Source organism: Anopheles arabiensis, chromosome X, assembly GCF_016920715.1.
Source record: "Anopheles arabiensis isolate DONGOLA chromosome X, AaraD3, whole genome shotgun sequence".
NCBI classification, from domain to species: domain Eukaryota; kingdom Metazoa; phylum Arthropoda; class Insecta; order Diptera; family Culicidae; genus Anopheles; species Anopheles arabiensis.
Genome location: NC_053519.1, coordinates 2,948,962 through 2,962,566, shown reverse-complemented (window position 1 = coordinate 2,962,566; position 13,605 = coordinate 2,948,962). Strand labels below are relative to the sequence as shown.

General features: G+C 44.2%; 1 long non-coding RNA gene across 1 annotated transcript; it reads left to right on the top strand.

The window, feature by feature from the left end:
- Window positions 1-4,298: 4,298 nt before the first annotated feature.
- On the top strand, window positions 4,299-5,156 carry LOC120905914. The gene is made up of 2 exons (XR_005739956.1): window positions 4,299-4,674; window positions 4,757-5,156. It is a non-coding gene; the product is annotated as an uncharacterized LOC120905914 (long non-coding RNA).
- The last annotated feature ends 8,449 nt before the right edge of the window (window positions 5,157-13,605 follow it).

The window sequence follows — 13,605 nt, the reverse complement described above, 5'->3', positions numbered from 1 at the left end:
AATTTCGTCTGCAGCTACCAAGCATGGTTTGTTGGAGGCAAATCCACCATCGGCCAAATTTTCACTCTACGGCAGATCCTCCAGACGTGCCGTGAGCGCCAGATTCTTACGCAACATCTGTTCATCGACTTCAAGTCGGCCTACGACACCATAGACCGGAATGAAACATCATCCAAGCACTTTCCTGGGAAGTTGATCCGGCTGTTAGAGGCGTAAGGCACCATGAACGGTGTGCAGTGCAAGGTGAGAGTGTCGAACTTGATGTCGGAATCATTCGAATCTCACAGGGGTCTGAGGCACAACATCGCCCTGGAAGATGTCGTTCGAAGCGCGGGGCTAGACGACGACATCCGTGACACGATACTCTAGCGACCTCTTCAATTTATTGGCTTCGCGGATGACTTCCACGGCAGCGTAGGTGTACACCCGGCTCAAACGCCAAGCAGCAAGAATTGTATTAAGAAGCAATGCGACGAAGACGAAGTAACTGCTTGCCGTAGGCTCAGTCTGCGATAGGGCCCATACTTTGGGGTTCACCGACTGCTGAGATCTAGAAGACTTCAAGACCGCACGAAATGTGAGATATATTGCACATTGTTTCGCCCGGTGGTCCTCTATGGACACGAGTCTTGGGCCCTTCGAGCGAAGGATGAAAACACTCTGGGCGTGTTTGAGCGACGCATCCTGCGGACCATCTTTGGCGGTGTGTTCGAGCATGCAGTTTGGAGGAGAAGGATGAACCATGAGCTGTGCGCTGTACATGCTGTACGGCGAACCGAGCATCCTGACGGTGGAGAAGGCAAGCAGGATACTATGGCTGGGGCATGTCTTGAAGATGCCGGACTCATGCCCCAACAAGAAGGTGTTCGACAGCGAAATCCAGTTCGGTACGAGGCGCAGGGGAGCATAGCGAACTCGATGGCTGGATCAGGGGAAGCGAAACCTGTCGGAGATGAGGTGTCTACATGGATGGGAGGCTGCAGTCAGGGTCTGAGCATCCTGGAGAACGATTGTTGAGAGAGAGAGAGGATGATTAAGACTTCAACTCAACTCCATCATATCAACTGTTTCAAAATGAATCAATCAAAAACAAAATTTAAGCTAGGTACAATCATATATATTCTATATTCTTATGTTTTTTCCATTTTCCACTCTTTCCATCTGATTTCTCTCATCATTACGTTTACCTTCTTGCAGTTTCGTTCGCCTTGCCTTGGACTTGTTTGTTAGCCATCATTCTTGGTTGTCGCAATAAACGGTCAAATCGAATTGTAATCCTGATGTCGACTCCGACACGTCGGCATGCGAATTCTCGCATGCGTGTCTCCCGCATACGTCTAGGAGAATGCGTTTCTCCCACGCACCAGCTCGACCAATCACGGGCCGACACGTTATCGTTCGGCACGTGGCAACGAGAGAATGCGCTATCCTGCTTCCTGCGAGAAGCATCTATAAAGCGATCGATCAGCGGATCGATCGCTCTCTTATCATATTGATCTCAACGTGAACGGAGATCACCGCAAGTATACTTTAATTGCAAATAAAACGTGTTTATCTTTATCCGTGTGTAAGTGCTTCGTGTACGGGTTCTTTCGTCGAAAGAAATTACGGCTTCGTGCAAAAACATTTGGTGACCCCGACGTGATTTAACGCGAGTGTAGTGCTTCGTGTAAGTGTATAAGTTATCGTAAGTGCTTCAGCCATGACGACACCGGGTGATAGCGAGCACAGCATCGAGGCAGCGCGTCAGCTAACTGCGTTGGAAGGTGCAGTTAAGGCAATACTCGATGAGGCTCGCGAAGGAAAGCTCTCTAAAACCATGGCTTCCATAAAAGCCGAAATCCTAGAGTCACTATGGACCGACGGTAGAAATGCTCTCCTGCAGCTCGAGGGTCTCGCGGGACCGCATCCAAGACGGGTCCCCTTCACCGAGGCGTACGCGACGGCAAAATGCGCTTTGGCCGAGCTGCGCCCGGGAAACTCATTTGCGACGCCAGCACTCGACGCTACGATGCTGCCGGCCACTGCAAAGAAGAACCATCTCCCACGGCTAGACCTACCCAAATTTTCTGGATCGCCATCGGAGTGGCCCGCGTTCGCAGGGCGATTCAACAAACGCGTGGCTGGGTTGGAAGAAGATGCAGACCGCTATGCTTTCCTTATCCAATGCTTTGAACGGTGTGAAATAGCCCGTGACAGCTGCGAAGCATTTGAACATGCTGGGATGACCTTCCAAGACGCGTGGAAACGTCTTGAGGAACGCTTCTACAAGAAGCGCGTGGCATTTCTCGGCCACTTTCAGCAGCTGTACGCGTTACCCAAATTGACAGCAGCGTCTTCAACGGCATTGATGCGGCTTATCGACGCCGTTGAAACATCGACATCGTCAGCGCGCCAGATTGCTGGCAAAATGGATCAAGCCGCGTCAGCAGTGGAAGACGGAATGATAGTGAGCTTCGTTTTGAGCAAGTTGGACGAAGAAACCGCTGCTCAGATCACTCGCCGCCTGGATTCTCAGCAGATCCCTACATGGAAAGTACTCCGCAACGAGCTAGATCAGCTGGCCAACACCCTCTACTACGAACCAAAGGCCAAGCCAGGAAACAACTTCCGGACGGAACGTCCCGCTACGAACCACCCACCGGCGCGGACGGAGCGCGCGATGCTGTCCGCTACTGTGCTCGCAGAAGGCCGACATGCGAATATCGGAACAGTAGGCAATAGAAACCAATCATGGATGGCGGTGCGACGGTGTTATGCGTGCGATAAAACAGGGCACGGGTCCACGTTGTGTCCGGAACTGCGCGTGCGGTCGTTTTTGGAGCGTACCAATTACATAATGGCCTTAGGTAAGTGCATCAATTGCTTCTCCCAACAACATGCTGCAGCAAAATGCCCTTGCGAGAAACGATGCCAAGTATGCTCCAAGAAACACCATACGATGCTGCACGTCGAAAGCAATGGGAGTGAGAAGTAACTATCAGGTTATCATCGCACCCCATTCACCATGCCCATTCGTTCCTGCTTCGTGCCGCTCCGTAATTGCACCTGCTCCAGTCCTCATCGTTCCTGAGCGGTGCTACGTTCCTGCTTCGTGTCGCTCCGTGATCGCACTGTGCCGTCCAGTGACTGCACCGTGCGACCTCGCACCTGCTCCGGTCCTCATCGTTCCTGAGCGGTGCTATGTTCCTGCTTCGTGCCGCTCCGTGATTGCACCTGCTCCAGTCCTCATCGTTCCTGAGCGGTGCTACGTTCCTGCTTCGTGTCGCTCCGTGATCGCACTGTGCCGTCCAGTGACTGCACCGTGCGACCTCGCACCTGCTCCGGTCCTCATCGTTCCTGAGCGGTGCTATGTTCCTGCTTCGTGCCGCTCCGTGATTGCACCTGCTCCAGTCCTCATCGTTCCTGAGCGGTGCTACGTTCCTGCTTCGTGTCGCTCCGTGATCGCACTGTGCCGTCCAGTGACTGCACCGTGCGACCATTGCACCTGCTCCAGTCCTCATCGTTCCTGAGCGGTGCTACGTTCCTGCTTCGTGTCGCTCCGTGATTGCACCTGCTCCAGTCCTCATCGTTCCTGAGCGGTGCTACGTTCCTGCTTCGTGTCGCTCCGTGATCGCACTGTGCCGTCCAGTGACTGCACCGTGCGACCTCGCACCTGCTCCGGTCCTCATCGTTCCTGAGCGGTGCTACGTTCCTGCTTCGTGCCGCTCCGTGATTGCACCTGCTCCAGTCCTCATCGTTCCTGAGCGGTGCTACGTTCCTGCTTCGTGTCGCTCCGTGATCGCACTGTGCCGTCCAGTGACTGCACCGTGCGACCTCGCACCTGCTCCGGTCCTCATCGTTCCTGAGCGGTGCTATGTTCCTGCTTCGTGCCGCTTCCGTGATTGCACCTGCTCCAGTCCTCATCGTTCCTGAGCGGTGCTACGTTCCTGCTTCGTGTCGCTCCGTGATCGCACTGTGCCGTCCAGTGACTGCACCGTGCGACCTCGCACCTGCTCCGGTCCTCATCGTTCCTGAGCGGTGCTACGTTCCTGCTTCGTGTCGCTCCGTGATCGCACTGTGCCGTCCAGTGACTGCACCGTGCGACCATTGCACCTGCTCCAGTCCTCATCGTTCCTGAGCGGTGCTATGTTCCTGCTTCGTGCCGCTCCGTGATTGCACCTGCTCCAGTCCTCATCGTTCCTGAGCGGTGCTACGTTCCTGCTTCGTGTCGCTCCGTGATCGCACTGTGCCGTCCAGTGACTGCACCGTGCGACCATTGCACCTGCTCCAGTCCTCATCGTTCCTGAGCGGTGCTACGTTCCTGCTTCACGTCGCTCCGTGATCGCACTGTGCCGTCCAGTGACTGCACCGTGCGACCTCGCACCTGCTCCGGTCCTCATCGTTCCTGAGCGGTGCTATGTTCCTGCTTCGTGCCGCTCCGTGATTGCACCTGCTCCAGTCCTCATCGTTCCTGAGCGGTGCTACGTTCCTGCTTCGTGTCGCTCCGTGATCGCACTGTGCCGTCCAGTGACTGCACCGTGTGACCTCGCACCTGCTCCGGTCCTCATCGTTCCTGAGCGGTGCTACGTTCCTGCTTCGTGTCGCTCCGTGATCGCACTGTGGCATCCAGCGTGGTGGCCTCTCGTCTATCGTGCGTGCGCCCTCCCCACGGGGGGAGCTAACGCAACACAGGTACGTTTTGGGAAAACTTTCATAAGCAACGAGAAAACCTCAACGTTCAACATGTCTTACACGAAATGCTCTTTGAAGTCAGGACACAAACACGACCACCTAATAGCGTGAAATATTTGGGAAGGAAGTCTTCTTCCCAAAGGGGGGAGGATGGTTGTCGCAATAAACGGTCAAATCGAATTGTAATCCTGATGTCGACTCCGACACGTCGGCATGCGAATTCTCGCATGCGTGTCTCCCGCATACGTCTAGGAGAATGCGTTTCTCCCACGCACCAGCTCGACCAATCACGGGCCGACACGTTATCGTTCGGCACGTGGCAACGAGAGAATGCGCTATCCTGCTTCCTGCGAGAAGCATCTATAAAGCGATCGATCAGCGGATCGATCGCTCTCTTATCATATTGATCTCAACGTGAACGGAGATCACCGCAAGTATACTTTAATTGCAAATAAAACGTGTTTATCTTTATCCGTGTGTAAGTGCTTCGTGTACGGGTTCTTTCGTCGAAAGAAATTACGGCTTCGTGCAAAAACAATTCTCAAATAAATCTGTTTGTACATTTTCCTTTTGCATGGAGTAAATGTATGGCCAAACAACATTACTTTTTTTATCACAATACATTAGCTTTCGGTTTTACTTTTCGATCTTTGCTCCTAGTTACGTTTAATGTTTACATGTTTTTTGTTCATAATAAGTGCGCTATTGCTTGGTTTTACATGTCCCTTTCATCTTCAGCTGCATCAACGCCATCTCTGCACCGTCATGATCATCATCACCATCAGCCTGTCAGTTTTATTCATAATTTTGTTTGTTTATTTATTTATTTATTTGTGTATCTTTTCATTGTTAATTTGCAATTCGTTTCGCGTTTGGTTTACATCGTTCGATCTGTGTTCTGCGTATCTTAGGTCCTTGAGCATTCATCTAGGGTCAATATAAATCAATAATTTTAAAATAGCGAATTACCAAACACATTTCACATGGATTTGGGATCTGTTAGGCTTACTGGACCGGGATAGGTCCGAGATCTATTCCGGGCCAGGGTTGACAAAAGATATCTTGATTGAGATAGTTTCAGAATCCGTTCCTCGACCGACATGGTTGTGGTTAAATAAATTCGTGGGAAAAAGAATGAAAAGGAGGAACGCTGGAAAAGGAGATCAGAGGGTTAACGCGGACTTCCTAATAGGGAGAACATTGCAGTTATTAGAGAGAACAAATATTGTTATTAGTGGTGTTCAAGAAAGATTTGATTGTGACTAAAATATTCCAAAATGCACATATTTTCATTCCAGTCTGATTCCGGATTGGTATCCGCTAGGGGTTGCGATCCAAGATAAATGTGATTTCGGTATCAGATCCACTTCCATTATTAGGGATTAGCTACCAGGAACGGTTAAGGTTCGGGATCAGGGAAAAGACCGGTTCCAGATGCAGTTCCAGTGCTGGGATAAATGTTGTCAGTAGTTCCCTTACGCCTACAACGCAGAGCCTGGGCCAGATCAAACCCTTTGCACTTGAGCACCAAATCTCATCGATTGTCTAGAGACGCTCCCTTTTTGAATTCCTATGCCTTAGGCCACCAAATTCAGTGTTTGGCGCATCACTTTATCTCCTCTCATTTGCCGCTCAGGTCCTAGCCACCTTAGATCAAAATGTTGACGTTGACGCGCAGTGCAAAATGGAGTTTCTTGTACGGGAACATTCGTTTCGATTTGAATGAAATTAATTTCACGAGATTTGGTGGAGCGGATACTATTTTAATCATTTTTATGAGCCTTGTCTAACAGAATGAAACAATCACTTATGTTTGCTGATGTATAGGTTCAAGTTGAACTCAGAATTGTATCGTCTTCTTCGATTTGGAGCATCCTTGCAGTAGTTCTTTATTTGCGCCATCTAAGCAATCACTGGATTTCATCATCATTCAAATAATTTCGATGAACTTATTTTGCAGTAAACACCTAAGGGAGCTCTGGCCGGTCATTTCCTACGGGAGTATTTTGTAGTTATGCTACTATTTCAGTACCAGTCCTTGAAGGCATACGGCACGTCTGCGCACAGCATAGCACGCGCCGTGTAACGTTATAATTGAACAGCTGTGAAATGCTCGATAGGATATGCTTCACAGTAGCGGTTGATGCTAACAAAAACAGAAATATAGACGCTCCTCGCTGGAGAATAGTTCTGTTAACTGGTCGGACACGTTTGATTCATCGTTTTGTGCAGAACAGCTCAATCCTGCCAACAATATAGCGAAACACAGTCAACAATACAGAACAAATCGGCAATCAGTTTGGCAGTTGTCCTAATGTTACTGTTGCTGCGCTGCTTATTTTAATTTTATTTTATTTGCCTTTATCGAAACTATGAGCATGAGCCTTGAGTGTTATGCTGTGTGCAGACGTACCACGTGCAATTCTTTTGCCACTTGATACTTTCGTCGTACCTATACCTGTCCAGTTCTAAGGGTTATTTGTGATACTGGTAAATCAATCAAGGCTCTAAACTCGTTTTCATTATTCCTGGGTCGAATTTTCAACTATTTTTTTTGCAAGATCATGTTCCTCGTTAAACTATTGCAAAACTATTTATGCTGTCGGTATTGATAATTGTTCAATGAATGAATATCTCCTTTTTGGGTACAAACAACCAAATTCATAAGCTATATTTGTGCCAGAATATGGGAACAATCATTTGATCGATCAAAACAATTTTAATATATAATACATAAGCTCAGTTTTTTTTCTAGAATATCTTTCGCGCAGAAATATTATATTAAAAAAAGAAATTAGTTTCAAAATTAGTTGTTGTAATCGTTTGAATTTGTGTTGATACATTTCACAAAAAAAGTATGCATATTTTCCCAAAGTTTGTGCTTCGCTTGCATACAAGGTTAGCTGGATTGGATCTTTTAATTAACCTCGAATGTTCCGACTATTTGACAACTGTCCTTGTTTGTCTGGCTTTTGCTGGAGGAGGTTCAAATTAGGTTTTTTTTCTAAAAAAAAAGGTAATGCAAATTTTCATTCGCTTAACGCAGTGCTTTCTTTTTAGAACAAGCTGATTATCTTTATTGTCACAGATAATTGAATTCATGCATTGAATTCATGTTGCCCAACCATTACCAAAATACATGTGTTTCCAGTGTCCCGCCACTCCGCTCTTTACAGCATATAATTATCTCTTAGCCAATCGGTTAGTTGTATCAACTACACTTTCGCATACGGTAAAATTGTTTGGCAGAATAAATCACAAGATACAGGGTTTCCCACGATAGATTGGTTGGTTCCCACGATTTATTGGTGCGTTCCCACGATTTTTTGGTCATTTCCCATAATTTTTTGGTAGCAACCCACGATTTATTGGTCGGTTCCCAAATATTATTGGTCGGTTCCCAAATATTATTGGTCGTTTCCCAAATATTATTGGTCGGTTCCCAAATATTATTGGTCAGTTCCCATAATTTTTTGATTTGTCGCGATATGATGTGTATACTCTAGCTAGAGCTTAATTTAGGGTGGCGTGGGGTGGCGTAGGGTGGTGTGAGGGGGTGTGGGGTGGATGAGGTGATGTGGAGCGGTACGAGGTGGTTTGGTGTGTGGGGTGGGGTGGAAATATGTGGTGTGATATGAGATGAGGTGTGGTGAAGCTCGATGGGATAAGGAGAGATGATGGGAGTCAGAACGGGGCGAGGTGGGGTTGGGTTGGGTTTGGTGGGATAGTGGATGGATGCACCATAGGGGTGTAGTAAGTTGGCATGAGTAGATGTGTTAAGTGGGGTTGTATGTAATGGGTTGATGCGAGATGGGGTGATAGGTGGTAATGGGATGGGGTAAAGTGTGGTGGAATGGGATAGGATGGGGTAGTGCGGGGTGGGACGGTGGGGGAGGGAAGTAGGGGGTCGATGAGCAGAGCTGGGTTGATATGGAATTTGATTGTGTGATTTTTGGTTTGCATGTAAAAATAAAATTATGACATTCAAACTTAACTGTTGGCTTTTTGGAGCATTTATTGCATTAAATGTTAATGTTTTGTTTAGCATTATTAACATTAACAGTTTGAGCGCTGGCTTTCTGCATTAAAACAGTGCAAGATAAAAGAGCGGTGAGAGCGTTTCGTTGGGTTACGATCGTTTACTCCCTTTCTGATCTTCAGAGACGATGCTTTTTCTGCATTATGTTCTCTCTCTCTCTCTCTCTCTCTCTCTCTCTCTCTCTCTCTCTCTTTGATCCCGCTCATATTGTCTGAGACCATTCACAGAGAGTCAAGCAGACCATTCAAGCCGGCGATAGAAATCGATCGCCGTAGCGCCACAGCCATACTAAATGTCACACTAATAAACGCAGCCATACTAAAACATTAAAAACACTAAAAAAACACTACCAAAATAGAATAAAAAATCTATAAAATTAAAATTAATGATATCTTCGTTAAGTGATAATTATTTGTAACATCTATTATATTCTCAACATAATTCGTTTATAAGTAGTTTTTTTATATATTAATATTATTTATTTAGAGAGGAGGTGTCTACTTAATCCTCAATTATCTCCGAGTTGGATGATCGCGTTAGATACGGAATGATATTCCGAAAATAACTTTCGCAATCCCGTTGTGAAATTAAGTTTCTTCCGGTTTCTATGAGATCTGTCATCATCGCCTCATCGGTCGGATTCCCTCGTTTCACAATATTTTTCCATTTGCTAAACATATTTTCGATCGGGTTTAGAAATGGAGAATATGGTGGTAGAAATAATACTGTGAACGAGGGATACCTATCCACAATGGCTTTAATTGCCCTAGCATGATGAAAGCTTACGTTGTCCATTATTAATACGCCTTCACAAATGTTTCTCTCCTGCAAATCAATAAACAATTGCTCTAAGAAGCTACCAAAGCTAGACGTATTAAAGGCAAACCTTTGGGACGTATAGGAAATTACTTCGTTTTTGTTGATTGCGCAACAAATAGAAATATTTTTGGACTTTATGTGTGGCACACGCATGACTGCCGGGGTGCCCACTAACGATCGTCCATATCCTGTACGCATTGAAACGTTAAAACCTACCTCATCTATGAAAATAAATTTCTCTTCCGATACTTGACCCTGAAGTAGGTTTAAAAATTGATCTGCATATTGTTTCCGTTTTGTAATAGTCGACTCGCAATTCCTCCTCTCTGGAACTACTGAAGTTCTCTTAAAACTATAATTGAAGCCTTTAATGGCCCTATCAACGGTCGATTTCGAAACATCTATTCCGTAACTAGCACTAAGCCTGTTCTTTAACTGAACTAGTGTAAGTCCGCAATCATCAGCCAGCCAGTTCTGGATTGCCCCACACATTTCTTCGGTAATTTTGGAACCAGTACGGGGCCCTTTCTTCTTTTTATAAATTCGTCCATTTGCTTCGTAGTGTTTAATAATATGTTGAATGGTAGACGGTTTTATCCCCATTACAACCGATATATCTTTCTGCGATTTACCGCTCTCGAAAAGAGTGCAAATACGCACACGGTCCTTGTTGCTCGTTAGTGTATTTTTTCGCTGAGCCATTTTTCACGTACAGTAGATTTTTTCTAGAAATTGAGATGTTTTGCCTAATGAGTACACACGATAATAAACAATTACTTTTTACAGTTTTACACGTTTTTGTTGTCTATTATTTGTATTTCAACATACTGCAAATATGATTTATTGCTTCCAGTTGTGAATTTGTCAAACACTCTCACCAAATTGATCGAATCTCATGGATTTGCAAGAGATAACCCTAAATACAAATCAGGTGCCTACTAGTATATGTAAGCCTTCACTACAGTGAGTATTTGTATCTGTATTTGCATTGATACTGTTATCATCTAGATCATACGGTTATTCTCGATGCGTATACTATCCGAACGTAATCTATCATATCTGATTAGAGAGGCTGTGAACGCGAACACACACGTGCAATCAGTAGCGGATATTGGGGCAACAGTGACACCTGTTGCAGGCAGAAATTTGTTACTTAAACCGGTTTGGCAAAAAAGCTGATAACGAGTGCTTTTCGATTGTAAACTTATGTAGTTTTTACATTAATGAGATCCAAAAAGCTTAAATGCTTCAACAAATGTGTATAAACAATTTTTTGAACATGGTTAAAAAAGACGATCACTTCATATATGGGTTGAAAAAACATTTAATAAGTTACCGTTATTTCAAACTTATTTCTAAACTTATCTCTAAACTCATTTGGTCATCTAATGTAATTTAAATCGAAACATATTTGGCGGCACTTCTGCCTTTACGGCGCTTTTATCCGCAGTGCGCCTTTACCCCAACACCGCACAAATATACACAACACATTGAAACATCATGACCATCCTATAATTGAAGATAAGAAACACTTTGCTTGTAAGCAGTCAACGAATAGAATGATAGTTTTACCTTTTTTTCCAATACATGTTGTCCCCGTGATACGCGTTACCTCTTATTATTTAAAAAATCAATCTAAGATAGTTGTAATATTCGGTCAAATTCATATGAAATAATAAAACAAGTGGCTAAACCACACTCTAAATCCAAAATTAAACAAAACTTAGGTATATTTTGATTGATTCGATGATTGAGTGATTCGAATTATGCAAAAAATAGAGAAAGTTGGTTTTTTTTTGGTCGGTATTTACAAGCGTATCTCGGGGACAACCTGTACATGGATTCTGTGTGACAGACATTCTAAGCAATGCCGTTAGATTACGTTTCAAGCGAAACGTTATCACATGCAAAGCACCGTTGCACGTGTGTGTTCGCGTTCACAGCCTCTCTAATCAGATATGATAGATTACGTTCGGATAGTATACGCATCGAGAATAACCGTATGATCTAGATGATAACAGTATCAATGCAAATACAGATACAAATACTCACTGTAGTGAAGGCTTACATATACTAGTAGGCACCTGATTTGTATTTAGGGTTATCTCTTGCAAATCCATGAGATTCGATCAATTTGGTGAGAGTGTTTGACAAATTCACAACTGGAAGCAATAAATCATATTTGCAGTATGTTGAAATACAAATAATAGACAACAAAAACGTGTAAAACTGTAAAAAGTAATTGTTTATTATCGTGTGTACTCATTAGGCAAAACATCTCAATTTCTAGAAAAAATCTACTGTACGTGAAAAATGGCTCAGCGAAAAAATACACTAACGAGCAACAAGGACCGTGTGCGTATTTGCACTCTTTTCGAGAGCGGTAAATCGCAGAAAGATATATCGGTTGTAATGGGGATAAAACCGTCTACCATTCAACATATTATTAAACACTACGAAGCAAATGGACGAATTTATAAAAGAAGAAAGGGCCCCGTACTGGTTCCAAAATTACCGAAGAAATGTGTGGGGCAATCCAGAACTGGCTGGCTGATGATTGCGGACTTACACTAGTTCAGTTAAAGAACAGGCTTAGTGCTAGTTACGGAATAGATGTTTCGAAATCGACCGTTGATAGGGCCATTAAAGGCTTCAATTATAGTTTTAAGAGAACTTCAGTAGTTCCAGAGAGGAGGAATTGCGAGTCGACTATTACAAAACGGAAACAATATGCAGATCAATTTTTAAACCTACTTCAGGGTCAAGTATCGGAAGAGAAATTTATTTTCATAGATGAGGTAGGTTTTAACGTTTCAATGCGTACAGGATATGGACGATCGTTAGTGGGCACCCCGGCAGTCATGCGTGTGCCACACATAAAGTCCAAAAATATTTCTATTTGTTGCGCAATCAACAAAAACGAAGTAATTTCCTATACGTCCCAAAGGTTTGCCTTTAATACGTCTAGCTTTGGTAGCTTCTTAGAGCAATTGTTTATTGATTTGCAGGAGAGAAACATTTGTGAAGGCGTATTAATAATGGACAACGTAAGCTTTCATCATGCTAGGGCAATTAAAGCCATTGTGGATAGGTATCCCTCGTTCACAGTATTATTTCTACCACCATATTCTCCATTTCTAAACCCGATCGAAAATATGTTTAGCAAATGGAAAAATATTGTGAAACGAGGGAATCCGACCGATGAGGCGATGATGACAGATCTCATAGAAACCGGAAGAAACTTAATTTCACAACGGGATTGCGAAAGTTATTTTCGGAATATCATTCCGTATCTAACGCGATCATCCAACTCGGAGATAATTGAGGATTAAGTAGACACCTCCTCTCTAAATAAATAATATTAATATATAAAAAAACTACTTATAAACGAATTATGTTGAGAATATAATAGATGTTACAAATAATTATCACTTAACGAAGATATCATTAATTTTAATTTTATAGATTTTTTATTCTATTTTGGTAGTGTTTTTTTAGTGTTTTTAATGTTTTAGTATGGCTGCGTTTATTAGTGTGACATTTAGTATGGCTGTGGCGCTACGGCGATCGATTTCTATCGCCGGCTTGAATGGTCTGCTTGACTCTCTGTGAATGGTCTCAGACAATATGAGCGGGATCAAAGAGAGAGAGAGAGAGAGAGAGAGAGAGAGAGAGAGAGAGAGAGAGAGAGAACATAATGCAGAAAAAGCATCGTCTCTGAAGATCAGAAAGGGAGTAAACGATCGTAACCCAACGAAACGCTCTCACCGCTCTTTTATCTTGCACTGTTTTAATGCAGAAAGCCAGCGCTCAAACTGTTAATGTTAATAATGCTAAACAAAACATTAACATTTAATGCAATAAATGCTCCAAAAAAGCCAACAGTTAAGTTTGAATGTCATAATTTTATTTTTACATGCAAACCAAAAATCACACAATCAAATTCCATATCAACCCAGCTCTGCTCATCGACCCCCTACTTCCCTCCACCGTCCCACCCCGCACTACCCCATCCTATCCCATTCCACCACACTTTACCCCATCCCATTACCACCTATCACCCCATCTCGCAT